At 35.6% G+C, this 24,994-nt stretch overlaps 1 protein-coding gene across 2 annotated transcripts in view; it reads left to right on the top strand.

Moving 5' to 3' along the window:
* Positions 1-1,452: 1,452 nt before the first annotated feature.
* The window catches only part of LOC126973453 (ATP-citrate synthase), a 96,202-nt gene continuing 72,660 nt past the window's right edge, over positions 1,453-24,994 (top strand). Inside the window, exon 1 of one of the 2 annotated variants that reach the window (XM_050820717.1) lies at positions 1,453-1,698. The gene's annotated coding sequence lies outside the window, so the exon portion shown is untranslated. Of the gene's footprint in view, positions 1,699-20,641; positions 20,784-24,994 lie in introns of those variants that run through there. The other variant, XM_050820716.1, reaches the window with a different exon arrangement.

Consider the following 24,994-nt stretch of genomic DNA (forward strand, 5'->3'; position numbering starts at 1 on the left):
GTCGGACGTTAGGATGCCAACTCTGTGCGTATACTCTATATGTTTTCGTAGCGAAAATTAAAGGTAACCCTAATACCACGGAACATATAGTATGTACAGTGGTTCTAATTCCATAATTTTAAACTTATTTACACACTCATCACTCGTTAAGTTCAATCCTATGTACGTTTTGCTCTAGATACCTATTCTCTTATGATTTGCCTAACGACATTTGAAAGACAAGCAACAATGAAGTTACCAATATTGTTCTAAGAAATCTAAAATATTTCTACTACTATTAAAAGGGGTATCTATGTTCTATTATAATGTTGAGTAGAATGGATATGATTTGTAAAAAAGAGTTTATTGTTGTACAATTTTTAGAAATCACTGTTTTCTGGGAGTGGTTTCCTGAGCAGCGAACGGTTTTTGATAGGTAGCTTTGAAATTACGAAGCAGTTTTACCAATTAATAAATTGTTATTATTTAATTCTTCCTTATTCACAGTCAGTATCTGTAAACTGCTTGATAATTTATAAAAATAAAAAGCTGTTTAGCTATAAATACTTAGGGCGTCGTGTTTTACAATTATCATAACAGTACGATATCAAAGTAAACCTAAACAGCTTTTTCATTTATCGATTACAATTCCCTTTAAAGGATGTCATGCCCGCCATCCGATGTACAACCGTTGCCTTTGAATACGCCGCGAAGATGCGCTGGCACGTGGATCACAGTGCGCTGTAAATAATTAGGAACGTCGCTTATTGATGTTTTGTGCTCATTGAATCATTGACCTAGTGACGCAATTCTAAAGCACGTTAAAATAAGCTCAAAATGAAAAATCTACATTTTCACAAAACCAATGCACCGATTTTGTTCGGTCTATATCGTCACCAAATGTATTAACAAGTAGGTACCTATTGTATTTATTGCATAGTATATGCTGAGTCCATACTATATAAAGTTGAATATAAAATCATAAACACTAAGAAATAAAACCAATTGTTGTCATTGAAAATAGTGATTTATTCTCAAATATAAACGTCTTTCAACTTTGTGTCGTAAAAGTATAATAAAATAAAAACACAATATGAATTATTTAAGCGTGGTCTTATAGCTTGTTTCGATAGCTTTCAGATACATTCACTGAATTTATCCTAACTATAAGCATTCTCTTCTACACGTAAAATAATACGCATACGCAATTTTTCTCAGAAATCAACGGAATCCAATCTTATAGGGATCGGATGACGGATCGCGAAGGGATACGCTAGAATATTTTAAGTCTATGGTCTAGACCCAGGCCTAGGAAAAATAGAATGACATTTATGTGAGATTCATTATCTGCACACCTAACGTCAAAGTCATTTATATGTCAACTATCAAATGTTTAAATGACATGTAAACAACACATAGGTACCTAACAAGTACCTTCAAAATATAGGCTGATATTGATAACATAGCCTACTATAATATATATATATATATAGTAAAATGATATAATCCAATATCTGAATTCTGAGCAAGTAGTTAAGTACTAGGTAGAAAGTTCAAAGTTGTCCATGATCCATGTCCAGATTCCAGTGTGTCTTTGACCTGTTCGAATTGCGTGGACCTCTAGTGAAAGCCTAATTTACACTCGTTATATCTACAGTGCTATTACTTTTTATCGTGCTGTGCTATTAGTGCCCTAGTGGATGGAATATAGTAAATAAGGTAAGTGCTTACTATAGTAATTTATTTCTAGGTTATGTTTTATCCGGGTAATTGTACTCGATAAGGTTTATCAAAGTAGACAATACTTACACCGATTTATTGATCAATTGAGGCGGCGATTATGAATTATAAAGATTATTAAACTTAAGTATGTTTAAGTAATATTATGTCGTTAATCCACACGAATGTTTAAAGCACACAGATAATAATATTAAAAATTAAATGATACTTATTCTGAAATCGAATGTCCCTTGACCTTTAACATTTTTAGATTCATATCTTAATTACTAGGTACTTTGTAAGAGCTATTTACGGTTGAGAAAAACTAGCAATATTAATTAGTCAGTATAGTGTATAAGTGTACTTAATATTATTATGTACCAACTTATTAACCAGTGGGAGGCTCCTTTGCACAGGAAGCCGGCTAGATTATGGGTACCACAACGGCGCCTATTTCTGCCGTGAAGCAGTAATGTGTAAGCATTACTGTGTTTCGGTCCGAAGGGCGCCGTAGCTAGTGAAATTACTGGGCAAATGAGGCTTAACATCTTATGTCTCAAGGTGACGAGCGCAATTGTAGTGCCGCTCAGAATTTTTGGGTTTTTTGAGAATTCTGAGCGGTACTGCATTGTAATAGGCATGGCGTATCAATTACCATCAGCTGAACATCCTGTTCGTCTCATCGCTTATTATCATAAAAAAAAAAGGAAATGTAAAACATTTGAAGTGAAACTCATTTAGAATCATTGTCATTTGAAACTCGATGAAACAAAAAAGCGAGATGATAGAGCCACAAACAGGTAAATATATTGGATTCAGCCGGCGAGAGAATCAGAAAGGAAGCATTATGCAGTGTTTTGGTAACAGGTGATCATAGTTGAAGAAAAGATTATCTTATGTATGCCACAAGTATAACTTAATATTTTTTGATGTATTGCTATATGACACCAGGAGAAAATAAATATGTAGAGGTGATAGTAATGTCAACATCAACATGTACCAGGACTTCATATGTAGTTTAGGGCACATCTCTAGTCCTGATATTAAGAGTGATCACTACACCAGAGGAATCTTAGGAGTGTCTTGCCAGCTGTTTAGAAAGGTGTACACACTTTTTTTACTGTTGATTATTCCGCACTGCACAGAATGACCAGCAGGCTGCTCTCCACTGTACATAGTAAATGTACATGTGTGTGTTAAAGAAAAGATATTATTATTATTATTAAATGTTACTCAGGCTAATTTTGATTTAATATTGGAATCAATGTCAGAGAATAATTATGCAGGCTTCTCTAGGACATACTACTACTACAAGACAAGATTGTCACATCGTCTCATCCATGCAATTAGCTTTTTGTTCACAGAGTGCTACATATTTTATTTAATAATATTCCTACTTAAAGATCTACAGTACAACTTGTAATAGTCAAACTTGAAAGTACTTTATGAAAACAAAACTGTTTGAGTGTAATATTGATTGTAGATAAGTTTGTGTGATCAAATTGAGAAACTAAAAATAGGTTTGAACTCGAGATCGAATTTACATTGCTAATGTAATAATAATAATGTAATGTATGAGAAATCCATATGATAACTATATGTACTCTTCATATTACATATATGCAGTGAGCCTATCTTGAAGTATGTAAGTTTAAATGTCAGTTCTACTCATGGCTACATTTGTATCCGGCTCCTGTCAGCATCCATAGTAATTTTTGGTAGTAACAAAACAAGTATAACATCAGGTTGACTCCACATGATTCTTATAGTATCATATATAGACAGTATTTTGTCAATATCATAACAATAAGCTGTTGATAGGGTGTTCTTTACAACTGCAAAAGAAGGTTCAAACTTAAAGAAAAACAAAATGTGCTCGCTGAGTAAGTTAGGGCCATGGACTGGATGGTGACTGCATAATATATTGGCAGCGAGACGCCTCCTCCTGACAGTCCGTAAGATGGTTGCACACCTCTCACTTCCTCTAGAGTCTTTTTGAGGTCGACATAAGATGTGATTTCTCAATGCCTGGTGCACCAGGACGTGGTCATCTTGAGTTTCTGTGCTTGGTTTTCTTCCAGGCCCAGGCTTTCTACTGATGGAACCAGTCTCTTAATAATCTAATCTAGTCTCTTAGTAATCTCTTTTTTATGCACCACAACACTTCATAAATGTGCTGTTAATATTCTCAAATGATTAAAACCTCTTTTGGTTAAGTCTCTTCCTTTCTAGTCTACCACTTAATCCGGCACTGCTTGTATGATGGTACGGAACCTAGCAATTTTTTGATACATAAAAGGGTTTGCATTCTATCAGATTTCTTGTAATACTTTCACTGATGGGGAATTCTTTGTACGGCATGGCGGCTACGTGGGAACCAGAGCGGCGAAGTCTTCTGTCGTGAAGCAGTAATGCAAAATTATTGTTTTTTTTTATGGGTCACCTGGTGTTAAGTGATCACCGCCGCCCACATTCTCTTGCAACACCAGAGGAATCACAGGAGTGTCGCCAGCCTTAAGGAAGGTGACTTTACATGTTGTCTCAAAGTGACGAGAACAACTGCAATTCCATTAAAAATTTTGGTTTTTTCACACTGACACAATAAACAACTAGTCTTGCAAGGCCTATTAAAAGGCTGTCAAAAAATCTCCGAGCAGCGTTGTGTATACGTATTAATTTTAACATTAATAAATATACAGATAACATTAAAACATTCATTCAAATTAACACCTTATTGGGTGGCAGTAATGTTCAAAGTCTATTTTATACGCTGCTTAGAAGCTCGGACGCGAACACAAGGCAAGAACATTTTGTTTTATCAATTGAAATGTAATTATTTAGCAAAATTACTAAAAACGTCACGTTCGTTACACAATTTTGTTAATTATACAACACTCCATCCTTTTTAAGCTTAGATATGCTGTTATTTGGACAGTTTTCACCGAACACTTTGTCATTGCGTGGCGTTGTATAAAAAGCGCGGTAGAAACTCAACTGAACGTAAGCTCTGTCTTATGTATTTTCAAGAAAATGCAGGGCATATCACTTGTCACATTTTCTCGTAAAATAAAATCCATATACAGTAAGAAAATGTATGAATTAGGTATTATTCTGTGGAAATCCATAATTATACAGAATTCGGCGAGTCAATACCCCTTGAAGATGAATGGGAAAATGTTCAAAATAAATGAATTACGAAATTCAAAAGAATTGTTAAAAGACGTTTATGTGGTAAATGTTACCACAACATAACTGACTTAATGATTCCACAGATTGGTAATGGAGCGACCGCCATCAGAATATTTAAATTATAAATAAAAGAAGAAGCACGCTGAGTTTTAGCGCCTGTTCGTCTCAGGTCTGAGGCATTAACTTCCGAAGGGGTAGTTTCAAATTCAAATATTTTTATCAAAAATTGGATGTGACATCACTTATTGAAAGTCAAAAACTACCACCCATTTTAAAACGAATGCCTCAGACTTGAGAAGAATGGGCTCAACAAACTCAGCAGGCTTAAAAATATGTTTACAAAGTAATATTGTACAAATAAACTTATTATTTAATAGCCTCAGGGAGGTCACTCCATTCCCAATCTGTGGTATCATTAAGAAAGTCATTTATGTTATAGTAACCTTTACCACACAAACGTTGTTTAACAATTCTTTTGAATAACGATTACGTTAAACAAAAGTATTAACTTTTGTTTTGAACATTTTCTGGGATCTTGTTATAAAACCATATACATCGCCCCACAAAAGACTTACTAACTCGACTTTGCCGAGTAGTAGGCATTATAAGTTTATGTCTGTTCCTGGTGCTAACATTATGGTTATGATAGTTTCTAGCAAATTCACTTATGTGGCTATGAACATACATTACATAATCAAGAACATATTGAGAAGCAACAGTCAAGATGTTAATTTCTTTGAATTTTGCTCTCAATGATTCTTTAGGGCCTAGGTTATAAATAGCGCGAATAGCCCTCTTCTGCAGCTCAAATATTGTATTAATATCGGCAGCGTTGCCCCATAGCAATATACCATAGGACATAATACTATGGAAATAACTAAATTATACAAGTCGCGCCGTATCTATATCAGTTAATTGTCTAATCTTTTTAACCGCGTATACTGCAGAACTAAGTCTGTTCGCCAATCCTTCATTATTGGGGCAGCATTGTAATTTAGAATCCAGAGTAATGCCAAGAAATATAGCAGATTCCACCGGTTCTATCACCTCTCCGTTTAACAAAACACTTGCATCAAACACATTTTTGACATTTGGTACGGTAAATTTTATGTATTTCGTTTTCTTGGTATTTAACAATAGGTTATTAGAGCTAGTAATCTTAGACTTATAATAAGTGATTTCATATTCTATTTTGAATAAAAAAAATGAATTTGATGTTTCGCGTAGAGTCGAAACACGTTTCGATTTGGTTAAACAGTCTGGTCGTAGTTGCTTTTAGTCGGACAGTACGACATAAGTTGTATGAAACACTGCTTGCTTCATATATGCAATCTGTAGACTTAGGCAGTCTACAGATTATTAACTTTAGCACTAGTGCTATATTTATTTAGGTTTATAACAAGGTAGGCACTGCCTTATTGCCTATATGATATGCACGCCTCTGCTAAAGACATATCTTAACGCAATTAACACTCTTTAGCACATAACATTTGTATCCCCGTATGTAAGCTCGCTAGCCACAGATAAGATTTGTAATTAAAAAGTAAAAGATTAAGATGCGTCTTCCGCGACGCAGAGGACGCGCTGACATTGAGGTGACATTGACAGGTCATCCGATAACGCGGCCCCGCATGAGGTCGTCACGCCACCACGGATTGCGAATACATTTTATACGCATGCCTACATAGTACGGGCGCTGGACGCCTGATATGACAAACTGATAGACTAACAATTCAGAAAAAGGTTCTAAAAGAAAACAGCTTGAGTTGTTAATGATATATGGGACGGAAATATCCTAGACTCTATACGTAATCTATATGTACGGGTAAAACTGAAAATGTTTAGAACTAGCCAGTTAGAAAAATGTTAGCAATGGCTAATGAAAACTTTTTTGGATTTAAATTTTAGAACTCTCTGGTAACCTCATGACGTATATTGCATTCATTTGTTTTTGTGAATTGGCGGCAAATATAAAACTCTTGTTACACGTGAAAAAGAACGCGAGAAAATTTTCGGTCAATGATTTATTATGTCTTTCGTTGTGGGCTTACTCAACAACAAAGCTGCGATTTGCATTTCTTAATGAAGGCCCATCTCGTGCCACTATTTACAATTGGTTTAACTAGTTTAAGTGTGGACTTAGTAGCAATCTAAATGGTGATCCGCGTGATGGCCGTCCTTTAACAGCGACTACTGAAGATAACATCAGTGCCATGCGACGCATGATAGAGGAAGATAAGAGAGTGACCTATCAGCAGATACGGGCAAGCCTAGGCATTGGTATGAGTCAAGTTCAAAAAATATTACACGAATATTTAGGCGTCTGGAAACTTTGTTCTAGATGGATTCCTCATACTTTAACCGACGACCAGAAATATCTTCGCATGGACTGGTGTCGCCAAATGATAGATAAGTTCAACGGCGGTAATACAAATGCTTTATTTGACATCGTCACAGGTGATGGAAGTTAGATATATTGCTACGAACCCGAAACCAAAAGACAATCAGCTCAGTGGGTGTTTCCTTTCGAGGATCGGCCAACTAAGGTAAAGGATGGAAGAAGTCAAGGAAAAAAGATGATTGCCTCATTCTTTGGTCAGAAAGGTCATTTCGCGACAGTTGTGCTAGAAGATGGAAGGACAGTTACTGCAGACTGGAACGCTGTTTGCCTGTTGTCTTCGAAAAAATTCGACAGCAGCGCCCTCGAAGCAGGATCCTCCTTCACCACGACAATGCTTCAGCGCACTCCACAAAACGGACTGTTGAATATTTGGCTATGGCAGGTCTCGAGATATGAGCCATCCGCCATACAGTCTGACCTGGCGCCCTGCAACTTTTATTTATTCCCAAGAACAAATAAAATTCGAGGTATTCGCTTTACGAACCCTGAAGATGCGGTGAAAGTGTACGAAAATGCCATAGATGAGACCCCTAAGGAAAAAAGGGCCCACTGCTTTTCTCAGTGGTTCCATTCAAATGCGACGATGTGTACATAGAAACGGAGATTACTTCGGAAAAAATAAAAGTATTGGCAACTTTCTACATTAAGCCGTTTTTCATTTTTTAAACATTTTCAGTGTTAACCTCTCATATACCTATAGAGATATTTCCACCCATACATTGACTCATCACAACATCTCTGGAACCAGAAGGCGTAGAGACTTGAAATTTGGTAGGAATATGCGTTTTGCCGAGTAGAGGTCAGCTAAGAACGGATTTATTATGGATGAAATGACTACCGCAAATATACCACACAAATAAGGATATCATTCCCACCATCTGAATGTGTGGCAGTCTTCCACTGTGCGCTTTTCAAGGAGCTTTCTTCCACGTACTACAAAGCTGTGGAATGAGCTTCCTTGTGCGGTGTTTCCGGGACGATACGACATGGGTCGAGCCGGCAACGCTTCTGTGATTCCTCTGGTTTTGCAAGAGAATGTGGGCGGCGGTGATTAAGTCAACACCTGGCGTTCCGTACGCTCGTTTGTACTCCTTTTTCCATAAAGAAAAAAAAAGTCTGTCGTGTCACCTTAATAATAAACCTTACCGAATGTTAATTTTCAAAATGTGTGTCGCCAGACCTTACAAAGATGAAGCCACATATATTTACCTTACCTTACCTTTACCTTTATAAAACGCTTGTCCAGTCCCAGTTGGAATACGCCTGTCTAATCTGGAATCCCTATTATGTTACAAATGGAGGCTGTACAAATGAAATTCTTGCCTATTTTCAACTATCGTATGAAAGGTGGTAGGGCTAACTACAGTGAACTTTTAAAAACATACATTTTACGTTAGAACAACTAGAAACCGCACTATTTATTTATTTTAGATGTACCATCTCATTCTATATCATCTTAATTCTATAAATATCTGTAATAAATCTTAATTCTAGGAACTATACAATGTAAATTATTATAATGCGATAAGTGTGAAATTAACTCAACATGGAATCAAAGAGTACTCCCAAATCACGAAGGATTGTTGCTTGACTTACAATCTCCTTGTTAATTTTGTAAGAGGAGACAATTTTTTATTTTACGCTTGGAGAATCTAATGTGTGAGCATTTGTTTGCATTGATTTCCATTTTATTATTTGAACACCAATCGTAAATGGAATCAATATTGCGTTAATTTCTCTGCCACAGCCTACTGTACGATATAATTTGACATCGTCCGCGAAAATTGATCATTCACTATGACATATATGGTCTACTATATCATTTATGAAAATCAAAAAGAGGGTCGGTCCTAAGTGGGACCCTTGTGGAACGCCAGAAGTTGCAGTGAAATCATTGGACTTATAGCCACCCAGAAGAACTCTTTGAGTCCTTTTTTCAAATTAGAATTGAACCAATTTAGAAGATATCTATGAAACCCATAATGTTTTAATTTTATAAGTAGTACCTCATGGTTCACTTTATCGAATGCACTACTAAAATATATATCAGCACTACCTGAGAACAATAACTTTTTTATTAAGAACTATTAGATGCTTGTGTGCGTGGCATCTTGACACTCAATGGCATCTTTCAAATTTTGTAACTTATGTACATTGTGTATTTTACAAAGAAATTAATGAAATATAAAATACTTACTGATGATATGTGATCCTAGTGTCTTTCTTATTTCTTGTAGTATTATTTTCACAAAGTTTACTACGCAACCCAGCATTTTAGTTTCAATTATTATTAGCAAAGTCTAACAGTGCATGTGGCACGTCACGTCACACATTGTTCGAGAATGGCTCGAGTACGCCCACTTGGGCGTAGTACTAGTTGCCGCTCTTTGGGACTACGCCTGCGGTATCTAGTTGGAGCCTAAATATTCTATTGTTTACTTATTTTAACGTTCTGTTGTCGTGTCTGTGTATTTGTATTATTTTGTGTTATCAGTGAAACTATTCAAGGATATGTATCAAATGTTGTAATTGTTATATTTTGCCTGAATTCTTTTTTTATTCGCTTTATATGAGCTGCACTTGTATGTTTGTAACTGACTCCTTTAGATGCGATTTTGACCGACTTTAAACGGTCAGATTTCATTCAAACTTTGTAGATTTATTGAGGACCGATGACAATACACTAATTTTATAAGATTATTCCATTATTCAATTTGCAAACTAAGATTTTTGTCAATCTATATCATTTTTATCTATAGTCGATAAGGCAGGATTGATTAATGTAAAAGTACTTAATAATTTAATAAAAAGTACGCTTTTATTGAAAATTTTACTAAAAAATTAAAAATAAATAATAAAGTAAAAAAAAATGGTGGGCTGTATAAGAATTATTATTTTAATAATATCTTAAAAAGAACCCCACGCTTTTATTACAACAAAATAAATTTAAATTGAAAATAATTAGTTGAATTTTATATAAAGCGTGTTTTGTAGTTTTTTTAAATTATGATTTATTTGTGATGTGTCTGTTTGTTTCTTTAATAAATAAATATATTAGAATTAACAATTAAACTTCATTCACTTGTCGACCTGTATCTCTTTGGAATAATTTCCCATTCTTATCTCACTAACTGATTGATTTTACTCATTATTTGATGTTTTAGCGCCAACACACACACCTAATGTCGTAATAATAATTAATATGACAGACACACAACCGGACCGATGTTCAGTGGAGTCTTGGGGTTGCAATGGAATTCATTATAATACTTCAGATTTCTTCCAGAATGTTCTACAATATTCAATATTTTCCAGCATATTCTAGAATATTTTAGATTTTTTCGAATCAATCGTTTCCGTTTAGTTTATTTATAAAACACGCATTCAATGGAACCAGAGTTGTGTTCGATGTATAAAAAAAAATACAAAAATCTTTATTCACAAAAGACTGAATCACAGTAAGGATTACAATGGACTCCGCACTAGGCCAACCTGTATCGCGGGCTTCCTAAACTTTATTGACAAACACTATTGTACCGATGTACTGTTGAGCGGTATGTAAAGATGAAATTACAAATAGTTAAATAAAAAAATATGGACATATATGTTTGATATTTTTAAGTGATTTTTTTATGGTTTGATTGTAATTTTTAAGTGATCATCGACGGAGGAGAGGAATCACAGGAGGGTTTCCTGGCCTGCAAGGAAGGTGTACGCGTTTTTTTGTAGACGCCCATCACATATAGACAACCTGTATAGCCGAGTGGTTAGCGATCCTACCTACTAAGCTATGGGTCCCGGGTTCAAATCCCTTACCTGTAGGTGCAAGCATTTATATGAAGAATATGGATGTTTGTTTCCGAGTCATGGATGTTTAAATGTAGTTATGTATGTTTGTTATGTATCATTGTTTTGTAACCCATAACACAGGCTATATATGCTTAACTTGGGGCAAGATAATTTGTATAAAAAGTGTGTCAATATTATTATTATTATATCGTCCCAGATGTCATGTCAGAAGGAAGCTCATTCCACAGCTTTCGTGGAAGAAAAGGCATAAAAAGGCATTTATTTTCTCAAAATTGATTCCTTTAGAATTCTTTTTGATGTCATTTCTTATACTACTAGATACTACTACCGCTTCGGAAACAAATGGCGCTCTGAGAGAGAAGAAGCGGCGCAAGAAACTCTCCCAGCATTCTTTTTTCTGCGCTCTTTTCAATAAAAATATACAATATTGTACAGTCGCTATAAAATAATCACAATCTAGTCCCAGGCTGTCCGATCATTTAGATATTCAGCAGTGGAGTAATAGGATTTACGACAGAGCCATTTCTTTATAAAACATTTAAATTTATTTATAGATAATGCCTGAACAGTGGCTGGGACTTTATTGTAGAAGTGTATACATTTACCCTTAAAGCTATTATGTATCTTATGAAGCCTACTAGAATTAGTTACAAGCAATCCCTTATTTCTAGTGTTATAATAATGAAAATCACCATTAAGAGCAAAAAGGTGACGATTTTTGTGAACATATATTAAATTTTCATAAATGTACTGACAATAAAGTTCCTTGAAAACCGCATTTTGGAGTACCGCCACACATCCAGATGGTGGGGATGATATCCTAACTTGTAACGTGTCGTGCGATATGTAATTTGTGCCTTAAAGCCAGAGAAACCTCATAATTGAACATGACATGATTTTCGGTTGATGTGTCATGCAGAGGTGCGGGTTTGTTTCCTCCTGTCCTTCGTAAATTTTGTTGTAAATTAAATTTGTAAAAAATAAATATATTTTTGTCTCGATGTCAATTGTTAGGTATTGGTAAAACTAAATCACTCAAAGATCACCGATGTAGCCGACCATATTTTTATTTAAATATTTTGAATTACTTTCTCGAGTGTTCTCGATTGCTTTAGGCACAATTCAGTAGTGTACTTTAAACTACTTACTAAAGAAATACATATACAATTAGAATTGATATTTGAAAGGCATTTATTTTCTCTATTTTTATTTATAGATAATGCCCGAACAGTGGCTGCTACTTTATTATGAAAGTGTGGAAGATACTTACCCTTAAAGGTATTATGTATCTTATGAAGCCTGTTAGAATTAGTTACAAGCAATCCCATATTTCTAGTGTTATAATAATGAAAATTAAGAGCAAAAAGGTGATGATTTTTGGGGTTTAATAAAATAGAAAAAACTTTATTGAAGTAGGCGTTACTTTGCGGAAATCCATAATTATTATCCAAATGTTTTCTTTAGTGTTAATTCCGCCAATATTTGTCTTTAAACAATTCGACAAGTGTTTCGCCTCTACACGAAGCATCCTCGGGACATGTTGACTCGCCAAAATCTGGCACGAGACTGAACTAAGATGTGCATAATTTGACCCAGGCAACGCGGGGTTTCGCTGCTAGTTATATATTAAGATTTACTGCCTTATTCATAATAAAACGCTTTTCGAAGGTATAAAGCTATATTAGTTAAACGTTCGATAAAATTCCTTATTCATATTCGTTAGATAAATCTCGCATAACTAATACGTCTCTATAGTACGCAATGTTGCCATTTCTTACAAAAAAAACTTGATTTTAACTAATTTAATGAGGAACTGTCAACGGAAACAGACATCTTTTCAATATCAATGGTTTGTAAGTTGTCAAAAGTCTATGTCAAAACGATTTCAAACTTCAATAATCAAAGTTTTGAAGTCTGTCAGTTGTCAATCTATGACGGATATCCAACAACTTTGAGCGGGAAGCTATCACAATAAATAACGAACAGCTGATCGATGTCGGCCATGTTTTTTAACGTTCGAGTAGAATAGATTTATAGAAGGGTCCTAGTTACTATAACTCACGTCAGCTTTATCGAAGAGATAATGAGCGTTTTAGCTCTAATATGCGATTATGAATACCATTATTTAACAAGCGTATATTAGCAATGTTTTTAATGTCATTATGAATAAGACAGTTAAGCTTTATTAAAAAGATCGGAAACACAGTTGGTAAATGTATCCGAGTATTTTAAACAGCGATGCAGTTTTCTTTAGAACACGCTAAGGGTTCCGACCTCGACTCACTTTTGTCAAGAAGCTCGTTGAATGCCCTACTGTCTTTTAGCTTGTTTTGTTATTAAAGCGGTAAGTAAACACTGTTTATATTTCAACTGTATATCTTACTAATAAATTTTAATTTACCAGTGGGAAGATTAACCCATGGAGCCTCCATGCACAGGATGCCGGCTAGATTATGGGTACCACAACGGCGCCTATTTCTGCCGTGAAGCAGTAATGTATAAGCATTACTGTGTCTCGGTCTGAAGGGCGCCGTAGCTAGTGAAATTGCTGGGCAAATGAGAGTTAACATTTTATGTCACAAGGTGACGTGCGCAGTTGTAGTGCCGCTCGGAATTTTTGGGGTTTTTAAATAATTCTGAGCGGCACTGCATTCTAATGGGCAGGGCGTAACAATTACCATCAGCTGAACGTCCTGCTCGTCTCGTCCGTTATTTTCATTAAAAAAAAATAAGAATTGGTCTCCGCTGCGCTCCAACTAGATAACGCAGGCGTAGTCGCAAAGTGCGGCAACTAATACTACGCCCAAGTTTACTTAAGCCAGTCTCGAACAATGTGTAACGTTGACGTGCCACATGTTCTGTTATACTTTGCTAATAGTTGAAACTGAAATGCCGGACTGCGTAGTAAAACTTTGTAAATATACCTACTACTTGAAATAACATAGACACTGGGACCACATATCATCAGTAAGTATTTTGTATTTTATTAATTTCAATGTAAAATAACACGAAGCGTATGTTACAAAATTTGGAAGATGCCATTGAGTGTCAAGACGCCACGCACACAAGCTAGATGCTAATATAGTTGCCGTATTCACATAATAGTAGGGGAGCCCACGATGCTAAATAGCGATTTACTCGAGCGTCGTAGAGACCTAGTGGGTTGCAAAGCTTAGATGTTTAGAAGAAAAAAATGTTAAATCATATATATATATATATGAGTTTCTTGCTACTTCTTCTCATTAGCTCAACCCTTTACGAAGTAGCGGTAAATTCAATAAGAAACAATATTTTTATATTTTTTTTTACATTCATAAGTGTCATTTCTGTGACCTACATGAATAAAGTGTTTTTGAATTTGAATTATACCTTTTCATCGGTGGGGGAAGCGGCTATAGATTTTTTTGACATAAGCCTGCTGAGTTTCCTGCGCTCGTTCTTCTCAGGGCTGAGGCATACTTTTGCGAATGTGTGATAGTTTTTGACATTCAATAAGTGATATTATAATATCCTATTTGGAATAGAAATATTTGAGTTTGAATTTCAATTACTTAAATGTTCGGTGACCCAGTGGTCATAGACGTTTATGATTCGTTTATTCGGACGTATAGGCCAGTGCTGAAGCCTTTGAAAATGATAAAAAATGAAAAAAATATATGCCGACTCATAATCAAACAAATTTAATAAAAAAAATGTCAAGAAAATTAAAAAAAAAATTGGCGTGGACCATCCTTAACATTTAGGGGGATGAAAAATAGATACGATTCTCAGACCTACCCAATATGCACTCAAAATTTCATGAGAATCGGTCAAGCCGTTGCGAAGGAGTTTAACTTAGATCTAACCTCATAATAATATTGTGAGCAACATCTGTTTGCAATAATCTCTTGATTACTGCGTCATTAGAGTCTAATTTTCTTTCTTGTAATCTAACACTTATATAGTAACCCGTGGACAATGTCGTTGGTTATGTACTTACTATGTACTGCTACTGATGTTATTTCTTCCTCTAATGTCGAGGACGAGACGACCTGTATAGCCGAGTGGTGAGCGATCCTACCTACTAAGCTAGGTCCCGGGTTCGTATCCCTGTAGGTGCAAGCATTTATATGATGAATATGGATGTTTGTTTCCGAGTCATGGATGTTTAAGTATATTGTATTGAATATATCGTTGTCTTGCAACCCATAACACAGGCTATATATGCTTAATTTAGGGAAAGATAATTTGTGTAAAAAGTGTGTCAAAAAAAATGTAATAATCTAGTGTGTAATAATTGTTTTGTGTCCCAAATAAAATAAATCTAGATACCGCACTACCAATATCTACCCTACCTTCCTTTTTATTACGCCAACTTTATATCGTAGTGTGTATTGGCTATTTGTAAAGATTGTGTGCGTGGCATCTTGACACTCAATGGCATCTTTCTTGTAACTTATACAGAGTGTCCCAAAGTTATGGGACATGAAGGGAAAGTACCTTAAATATCGTAGATAGGCTATTTTACTGAAAGAAGACTTTATGTTATTTTTAAAAGTTAGTAATTCTGCATTCAAAGATTTTCTAAAAATTATTGCCTCGTCTGCGAATCGAACCGACTTTAAAATACTATGTTACTTAAGAAGAGTTATTTTGGCAGTTCTTTCGATTGGCGTCATAAAAATATGGGTGTTCTTTTATATATTTCATATTTTAGAAAATCTTTGAATGCAGAAGTACTAACTTTTAAAAATTACATAAAGTCTTCTTTCAGTAAAATAGCCTATCTTCGGTATTTAAGGTACTTTCCCTTCATGTCTCATAACTTTGGGACACCCTGTATACGCCCCGTGTTATTCTAGTTTCAATTATTAGCAAAGTTTAACAGAATATGTGGCAAATGCATATTGCCACATGCTATTGCATATTTAGTACCTTTTCAGCGGTAGTTGCATATTTTAGAAAAAAAATAATTATTATGCATTTTACGCTCGATCTCGCCCATCGTTCGATGCTTTTCATAGGAAACCCAAACATTGCACCCAAATTGAAATTTTGCCCAGTAACCTCAGTACACGCAGAACGCTCCTTTTCCGCTTACAAAAATTTACTAAGCGATCGTAGACACAATTTGTCTACAGAACATTTAGAACAGTACTTAGTTGTACATATTTTTAAAGGTAAATCTTTAATTTCATTGTTACCTAAGTAGGTATATCTTGTAATAGTTTCTTTCACAAATACGGTTGTCAGTACAGCTGTTTTTTTCTGTTTAATTTTATGTATATTGGGCCCTTTTTATGGATTTTCGTGCATATTTTAGTTATTTTACTATCGAATACGCCCACTTGGGTGAAGTATTAGTTGCAGCACTTTGTGATTACGCCTGCGGTGTCTAGTTGGAGCGCAGCGGAGACCGATTCTTAATCTAAGGTCATTACATATAAATAAGGAGATTGAAACATATAGGATGTTAATTAGCAATTGTAATATATAAATTCCAACGGAATTTCGTACTGCCGGTTAATATTGCAAAGCAAGGCCAAATGCTCGAACTTATGTAATGCTTAGTCGATTTGTCAATATTACAATGACTTAAAGCAGCTGACTAAGTAATGATTAAAATACTTGTGATTTGCAAAGGCTTATGTACATAAGTAAGTCAAAAACACGAAAAAAAGGTATTTTGCATTTTTTTTACTTGCAGAATATTTTGCATGATAAATTCAAATATTTTTACCAGTGGAAGGCTCCTTAGGCACAGGATCCCGCTTAGTTTATACATATACAACAGCGTCTATTTCTGCCATGAAGCAGTAATGTGTAAACATTACTGTATTTCGGTCTGAAGGGCGCCGTAGCTAGTGTGAAATTACTGGGCAATTGAGACTTAACATCTTATGTCTCAAGGTGACGAGCGCAGTTGTAGTGCCGCTGAGAATTTTAGGGTTTTTTTTCAATAATCCTGAGCGGCACTACACTGCTGAGTGCACAAAGAATGCTGGGAGAGTTTCTAGCGCCGCTTCTTCTCTCTCAGAGTGCCATTTGTTTCCGAAGCGGTAGTAGTATCTAGTAGTATAAGAAATGACATCAAAAAGAATTCTAAAGGAATCAATTTTGAGAAAATAAATGCCTTTTATGCCTTTATTGTAATGGGTCAGGCGTATCAATCTAAATAGGATATGAAATCACTTATTGGAAGTCAAAAACTACCCATTCGAAGATGAATGCGTCGCTCCTTTTCCAACCACACCAACGTCTTTAAACAATTTTGAATTCTGTATTATGTGCATTTGTTGTGATAATTTTCTCGAATATTGATGCAAAGGCATATACATCGCCCCACAGAAGATTTCCTAACTACAAACATAAAAAGTTCATGTTAGTTCCTGTTTTTATCATTATGGTTATGACAGTTACTTGATCTAGAATATTCACTTATGCGTATATTTGCATCATCATCATCATCCGGAAGACGTCCACTGCTGGACAAAGGCCTCCCCCAAAGATCTCCACGACGATCGGTTATGCGCTGTCCTCATCCAACTCGTATTTACGTTGCAGATGATTTGAACTAAGTGTGGTGTACAAATAACCGGTTTTATGGGACAAACATTTAGAAACGTTTAAAGATAAACGTAAATCTTCCAATGCTAAGGTAATGGAAGTACGTCTACAATTTTGTTTTTCTAATGTGACGTGAGTAGTACCAGTGGGAGGCTCCTTTGCACAGGAAGCCGGCTAGATTATGGGTTCCACAACGGCGTCTATTTCTGCCATGTGTTTCGGCCTGAAGGGCGCCACAGCCAGTGAAATTACTGGGCAGTTGAGACTTAACATCTTATGTCTCAAGGTGACGAGCGCAATTGTAGCGCCGCTCAGAATTTTTGGGATTTACAAGAATCCTGAGCGGCACTGCGTTGTAATGGGTAGGGCGTATCAATTACCATCAGCTGAACGTCCTGCTCGTCTCCGTCCGTGAAAGTCTTACACTCAAAATATACTCGCCTATCTTCTATAGGACTTCACCTAATAGCCCGTCAATGTGATACCAATTTTGAAATGTGTGCGTTAGCTATTAGGTGATTTGACATCCAAAATACTAACTCATAATAGTCTGCTAACTTAAAGCATTGCTAATTCTCACTCTGTCTTGTTCTATTGACCTAAGTCAGAATGAGAAAAATCACTCCTTAGCGGCTGTTTTAAGTTAGCGGACCATTATGAATAAGGGGGTATGTATCTAAGATCAAGCGTGAAGTATGACCGTTTACGACTTGTGAATCAACATCGGTTACAGTAACAATAGATTCGCTTTCCTTTTCTATCTGAAGGAGGGTCCTTCAGATTTTTTTATTATCTCTCCCACGATTTGTTTTTCTATACGTTATTATATTGTAAGTCTATTCTTCCACCACTATCACTGCGTAGAAATGATTAACCGCCACTACCTCCTGTTCCAGTTTCAAACGTAACAATGACGTAACAGTTAATTTGATGACATGAAAATTTCAGTTAACCATCCATCATATTATATACATGATTTCGTTAAGGAGTACCGATGCCTACTTTCCGGCTTTATTACAAGGTTCACCCGCTGGTACAGTTTTCATAAGACGTTTTTCAAAGTAAATTTAATTTCGGACTGAAAATTGCTCCTTGCGGTGCTTCGAACGTACTTATGTTGCCGTAACGTAATTAAATGAAACGACGAATGACGTGTTAACTGTTTTTGCCTTTACTAATTGCACGATATTTGTTTTATTGACTGCAAACGGTTTATTATTAGCAAATTACTATTTTTTATATCCATTATCCTGTCGAATGCAATGCAGTGTCCTGAATTCTTGAATACTTAAAATTCTCGGCGATTGCGCCCGAAATCATGACGGCATAACAAGTCGCAGTACACCGAGAATTTCATTTGCTTACGCATCCTTCAAATCTGAGTGTCAGGAGGAGTTGTCCAACAGCCAAATTCATTCGAATTCATTCATATCGGATAGCATTCATTATTCTGCTTTATCTGAAAGGGGTTTAGACAGCGTGTTCGTTGAAAATATCCAGATGGACTATTTTTTAACCGACTTCAAAAAAGGAGGAGGTTCTCAATTCGTCGGTTTTATGTTTGTTACCTCAAAACTTTCGACTGGGTGAACCGATTTTGATAATTATTTTTTTATTTGAAAGCTGATGCTTCCCGTGTGGTCCCATTGTAATTTGGTCCAGATCTGACAATGGCATCCATGAGAAAACCATAAAAGTCTTAAATTTGCTATACATACGTATAGCAAAGTGGATGATAAAAAAAAAAAATAAATGAATAACTCAATATCGCCCCAACTGATTTCGATGATTCTTTTTTAATTGAATAGGATATACTTCAGAGATAGTTTTGTTGAGAGCTTGGTTAGGTTCTGATTACGGAATCCATGACAAAGTAACGGAATTCTTCAATTCTTAGTCAACTCTCAATCTACACATATTTAGATAAATTGTTAGTAACTGTACTTCAAATTCACTAAAAATGAAAATCTAAAAAATATTTTAACAAAAAAACAAATGACAATACTCGTAACTAGAATTAGATTAATTAATTAGATTGTATAAAAATACGCAATTATTTTTATACTTTTTAGTGCATATTATATCTATTGTTTTGGAATAGTGTTTTTGAAGTCGGTTTTTTCTTTGTTAAAATATTTTTTATTTTCCGACACTTCCAACAAATGTCATATATATAAACTTATATACTAAAACCTAACTCAAGAACGATCCATTGGTTTAGTTTTTGAGTTTATCGCGAGACAGAAGCGGCGGAGGACTTTGCTTTTATAATATGTAGTGAAGACCAAACAGACAGTATTGTCTTGTAAACAAAAAAAAAATAACAACAATAAAACTGAAGCACAAAATGTTTTTGTTCATAGTTGCGTGCAAAAGATTGATAAAAAAGATGCTACTTAGTACCTATTTTCCAGCATCCCAAGTAAAAGAGGGAATTCTCTTCTGGTAACGTACAATATCTCCATCGCTGAACTCCTAGAGATTAGCCTAATGCTCAACGAGCTTCTCCTGTTTTGTGCCAAACGAACCAGGTCTTCCATTTGTCCAATCCCGGATCTTTCCAAGCCATGATTTTCTACGTCCAGCGCTTTAACACTTAGATAAGTATTTATATTACCTAACAAAAAACCCCGTTCTCAGGGTAGCAGTGGCCTCACTCTCCAAAAACGTGTATTAGGTCTTCATTGACGTCATGGCAAAAATTGCAAAGGCTGGATTCAGTCAGGACATGCAACTCGTGAGGGCTTATCAAATACCTACTAGTATTTGACTTCTACCAAAAATCCTGGTCTTAGACGTTGATATATTATAGAACCTACAAACCGTCGCTTAATACCTACACCTGGGTACGTATTGTACTGCTCGCATCAACAGGCTCGCCAGATAAGATTCAAAGCATGTTCTGCCACCTGTCGTATCATAATACAGTACCGTAAAGACTTGTGCACCGCTAATCGACACAAATTTATGCGCAAACGCAGTTTTGCGTGTCATATCAGCGTCGCGACTCGCGGCCAACGCCGATCGCGACCGTCAGTCGAACGCAAGACTCCGCGGGGTGCGGACGTGTTGTCTCATACGCGAGTGTTAATCATTATTTTATAACTTGGATTTGTGATAACGCCGCAGCGATTTATATGTGAGTGCCATAATTCTGATTGTATTACGTACTTGTGAGACATTGCCGATTCAAAAGTAGTTAACCGCACAACGTATATAGTATGAATTAATTACTGCCCTGATTGTATTTGAATAAATACTTAACCTTTTTATTTTGAATGTTAATGATTTGCGTAATTTCAGTAGATATTTGATTTGCGGTACGTTCCAACCGGTTCGGCTAAGGCAAAGTTCAATGGGGCAGTACGTAGGTACTTTATAAATGGGTGACTAGAAAAACGAATACTAATCTTGCGAAGTATTTATTATGAATTAGTATTAACTTATTTTGGCACATCATCCTCTTTTGGTGTGGGGAAAATTCAACGAAGTCTCCTTAAATTGACGCAAATGTGATAAAAGTATTAAAATGACAGAGCTGAGAACATATAGATAAGTACTTGAACCTCTTTGCATTTGACATTCGACTGGAATTTGAATTTCGAATCATTTTCGTATTTGGTATGTGAAAAAATCAACGAACTCTCGTTAGGTACATTGATGCCAATATGATAAAAGTATTTAAATGACATAGAGCTGAGAACACGGAAGATTAATTGTATAATAATTTTGCGAATGACCGCTTCATGTAGGTATTTCTTTATTTGACTGTAATTTGAATTTCGAATGTTTTTCTTGAGTAAACTTGATAAGACTAAAATGCCAGTTTTTTTTTTTTAATTTTGATAATAATTTCGGAATAGTTGTCATTACGAATGAAAAGTGTTGAAAGTAATAATAAAAATAAAAACTTACTTTATTTTTTACCACAAATTATGTTGTACAATTAAATTAATATAAGTATTTGTGATATGAAACATCATTTATTCGAAAATTCATTAAATTATTGCATTATATTTTATTAAATCAACTTTTTAAGTTAATATTTTACATGCATATATATTTTTCTAATATATTTATTACAATTAACATTAATAATTGTTTAATATTTAACTCAATAACATTCTATAAATAACTTATTGCACATAAAATATAAAAAATATTTTTTAGGTGTTAATTTATTAGTATATAATATATATGATATATAATTTATAACTTTATTAATACATTGATGATATATTTTTTTTTATGAAAATAAGGGACAAGACGAGCAGGACGTTCAGCTGATGGTAATTGATACGCCCTGCCCATTACAATGCAGTGCCGCTCAGGATTCTTGAAACCCCCAAAATTCTGAGAGGCACTACAACTGCGCTTGTCACCTTGAGACAAGATGTTAAGTCTCATTTGCCCAGTAATTTCACTAGCTACGGCGCCCTTCAGACCAAAACATAGTAATTCTTACCCATTACTGCTTCACGGCAGAAATAGGCGCCGTTGTGGCACCCATAATCTAGCCGGCATCCTGTGCAAAGGAGCCTCCCACTGGTAAATAGTTTATAATAAAGAAAATCATCTGAAATAGTTAAATAAAAGAGTTGCAGTGTGAAAAATATTTAATAAGGGTCTTTCTTATGGCAAATAAAAATTGCAAATTTGTTTCATAGTAGTTTGATTTAGTTTTTCCAGCAACAGCCATATTCATCATATAAATGCTTGCAACTACCGGGATTCGAACTCGGGACCTCTAGCTTAGTAGGTAGGATCGCTAACCACTCGGCTATACAGGTTGTCTGTATCGTCGGCTATATAGATGTATTACCTATCGCCCCCACAACCAGGGGCGTGCATATCATATAGGCACTTATGCAGTGTCTACCTCGTAATAATTAACCGAAATAAAGAACCGCTATACCTATAGTAGGCAATCTGCATATTCCAAATCTCAACTACTACTAGTTCGACCCAGAATGAGTTAGGCACTGCCTTATTGCCTAATAGTGATTAGCCTTTTTGCTCCTAATAGTGATTTTCATTATTATAACACTAGAAATAAAGGATTGCTTGTAACTAATTCTATTAGGCTTCATAAGATACATAATAGCTTTAAGGGTAAATGTATACACTTCTATAATAAAGTCCCAGCCACTGTTCAGGCATTATCTATAAATAAATTTAAATGTTTTATAAAAAAAATGGCTCCGTCGGAAATCCTATTACTCCACTGCTGAATATCTAAATGATGGGACAGCCGGGGACTAGATTGTGATTATTTTATAGCGATAGAAATGACTGTACAATATTGTATATTTTTATTGAAAAGAGCGCAAAAAAAGTATGCTGGGAGAATTTCTTGCGCCGCTTCTTCTCTTTTATGCCTTTATCATATGCACGCCCCTGCTCACTGGATTACTGGGCTGGAAAAGTGTGAACTGGGCATAAGTAACGGTAAACAAGTTCGTATCTGAACAGGACAATCGAATACCACATATTTTGTTGTTGTTTGCCTGTTCGATAGCATTAGGTTCAATGACGTCACACGTCAATGCAAATAAATATGATTCGAATAAGGTCTATGATGTAAATATTTACTTTATTAGCTTAGTATTACATTAAACAATTTGACGAGCCATATAGCCCAAGGTCGAGGTCACAGAAGAGGTCGCTTTTCGAATCCAACTCGGATTCGACAAATCTTCTCGTCCCAAATATTAGGGGTTAAAGTATGAAATTCTCGATGTCAAAATTACTCGAATTTTCGAAGTATCCATCTTTCTTGTCTAAGCTGAATAAAAAAGCAACAGAAAGTTGATAATCGAATAATGCACATTTTTGAAAAGAACAGCTACATAGGTACCATGTGAAAAAAGTTTCACTCAATAATCTCAAACCATGAAGGTTCTATGTCAATTCGAAGTACCTATTACAATTATACTGCTATTTCATACTTTAACGCCCTATTATTAATTTAGAGAAAAAATAGAGTGAATTTTCGGTATTCAAAGTCAATTAACGGCCGTTGCCAATATTCAGTCTATCTCCGGTTGTGGCCTACTTGAGATAAAAATCGTAACTATCGTTGACTTTTCTGTCCCAATAAACTTATCGACGGTAACTCACTTTATCCGTACACGCTGTCTGTCAATTGGAGGACGTATAGCTTACCAGCGATAGAAGTTTTTGCAATTCACGGGTCCCAATATAAGGCGATAAGAATGACAAATCGGGTATATTGGGACAGCTTCATATTATTGACAGCAAATTACTGACAGTAGAAGGTAGTAATTTATCTCGGTTTGTAGATAGTACATTGGGAAGGCCGTTAGGCCTTTAGTTCATTATTATGAATACAACACATCCAAACGGAGTAGGTACAATTCATTATTAAATTAGGCCCAAACTCCTTCTAAATCGATCATTTCGGCCTAATTAGGACGCTTACTTATACTTACTTAAAGCTAACTATAATCACCTCATTAATTAGTAATAGTTACCATTGTGTTTTTAATTGAAAACTATTCAATTAACTGAAGTATGTTGGCATGGGTTTGATGATGTATTGTGTGGGTACTTCACGCCGGTTGATAAGACACAGCTGCGGTCATAATATCATCATTCATGTTAGTTCCTGTATACCCTAGCTGGGGCAGAGGGTATCCACAGTGCATCTCCATCGCGGTCGGTCCTAACAACTTTCTTGATTTCACTTAAGGTAATTCTTGATGTCTTTCGCTTCGTCAATGATAGTCCGCTGCCAGGTTTGCTTTGGACGGCCAGCGTTTTCCTTGATGGTTCCAGTCTAGGGCTTGCTTCGGTATATATGATTGGGTTCCTCCGGAGTGTAGAGTATGTCGCCTATCGAGTGAATTTGCGGCGTTTTATCTGTTGGTCGATTGGGACTTCATGAAAGATTCCTGCCGCCGAATTTCACCTTCGTACGACACGCCTCAAATTAGGATATCATCGTGACCATCTAAATGTGCGATTTTCAAGGAACTTTCTTCCACGTACTACAATGCTGTGGAATGAGCTTCCTTGTGCGGTGTTTCCGGGATACGACATGGGTACCTTCAAAAAAAGCGCGCTCACCTTCCTTAAAGGCCAGCAACGCTCCTGTGATTCCTCTAGTGTTGCAAGAAAATGTGGGCGGCGGTGATCACTTATGATCAGATACGCTCGTTTGTCCTCTTTTTCCAATAGCAATGAATTTAATAGAATTGTATTACAATCCAAGTTCGCCAATTTACGTTTGCGATTGAATGTATAAATTGGCGTTAGCAGATAAGGAGACCTGGAAAGCCCGGCCATACAACTTATAACCTACAAAATGGTTACACAATCGATTGAGGC

This window comes from Leptidea sinapis, chromosome 29 (genome assembly GCF_905404315.1).
Source record: "Leptidea sinapis chromosome 29, ilLepSina1.1, whole genome shotgun sequence".
Taxonomy (NCBI): Eukaryota; Metazoa; Arthropoda; class Insecta; order Lepidoptera; family Pieridae; genus Leptidea; species Leptidea sinapis.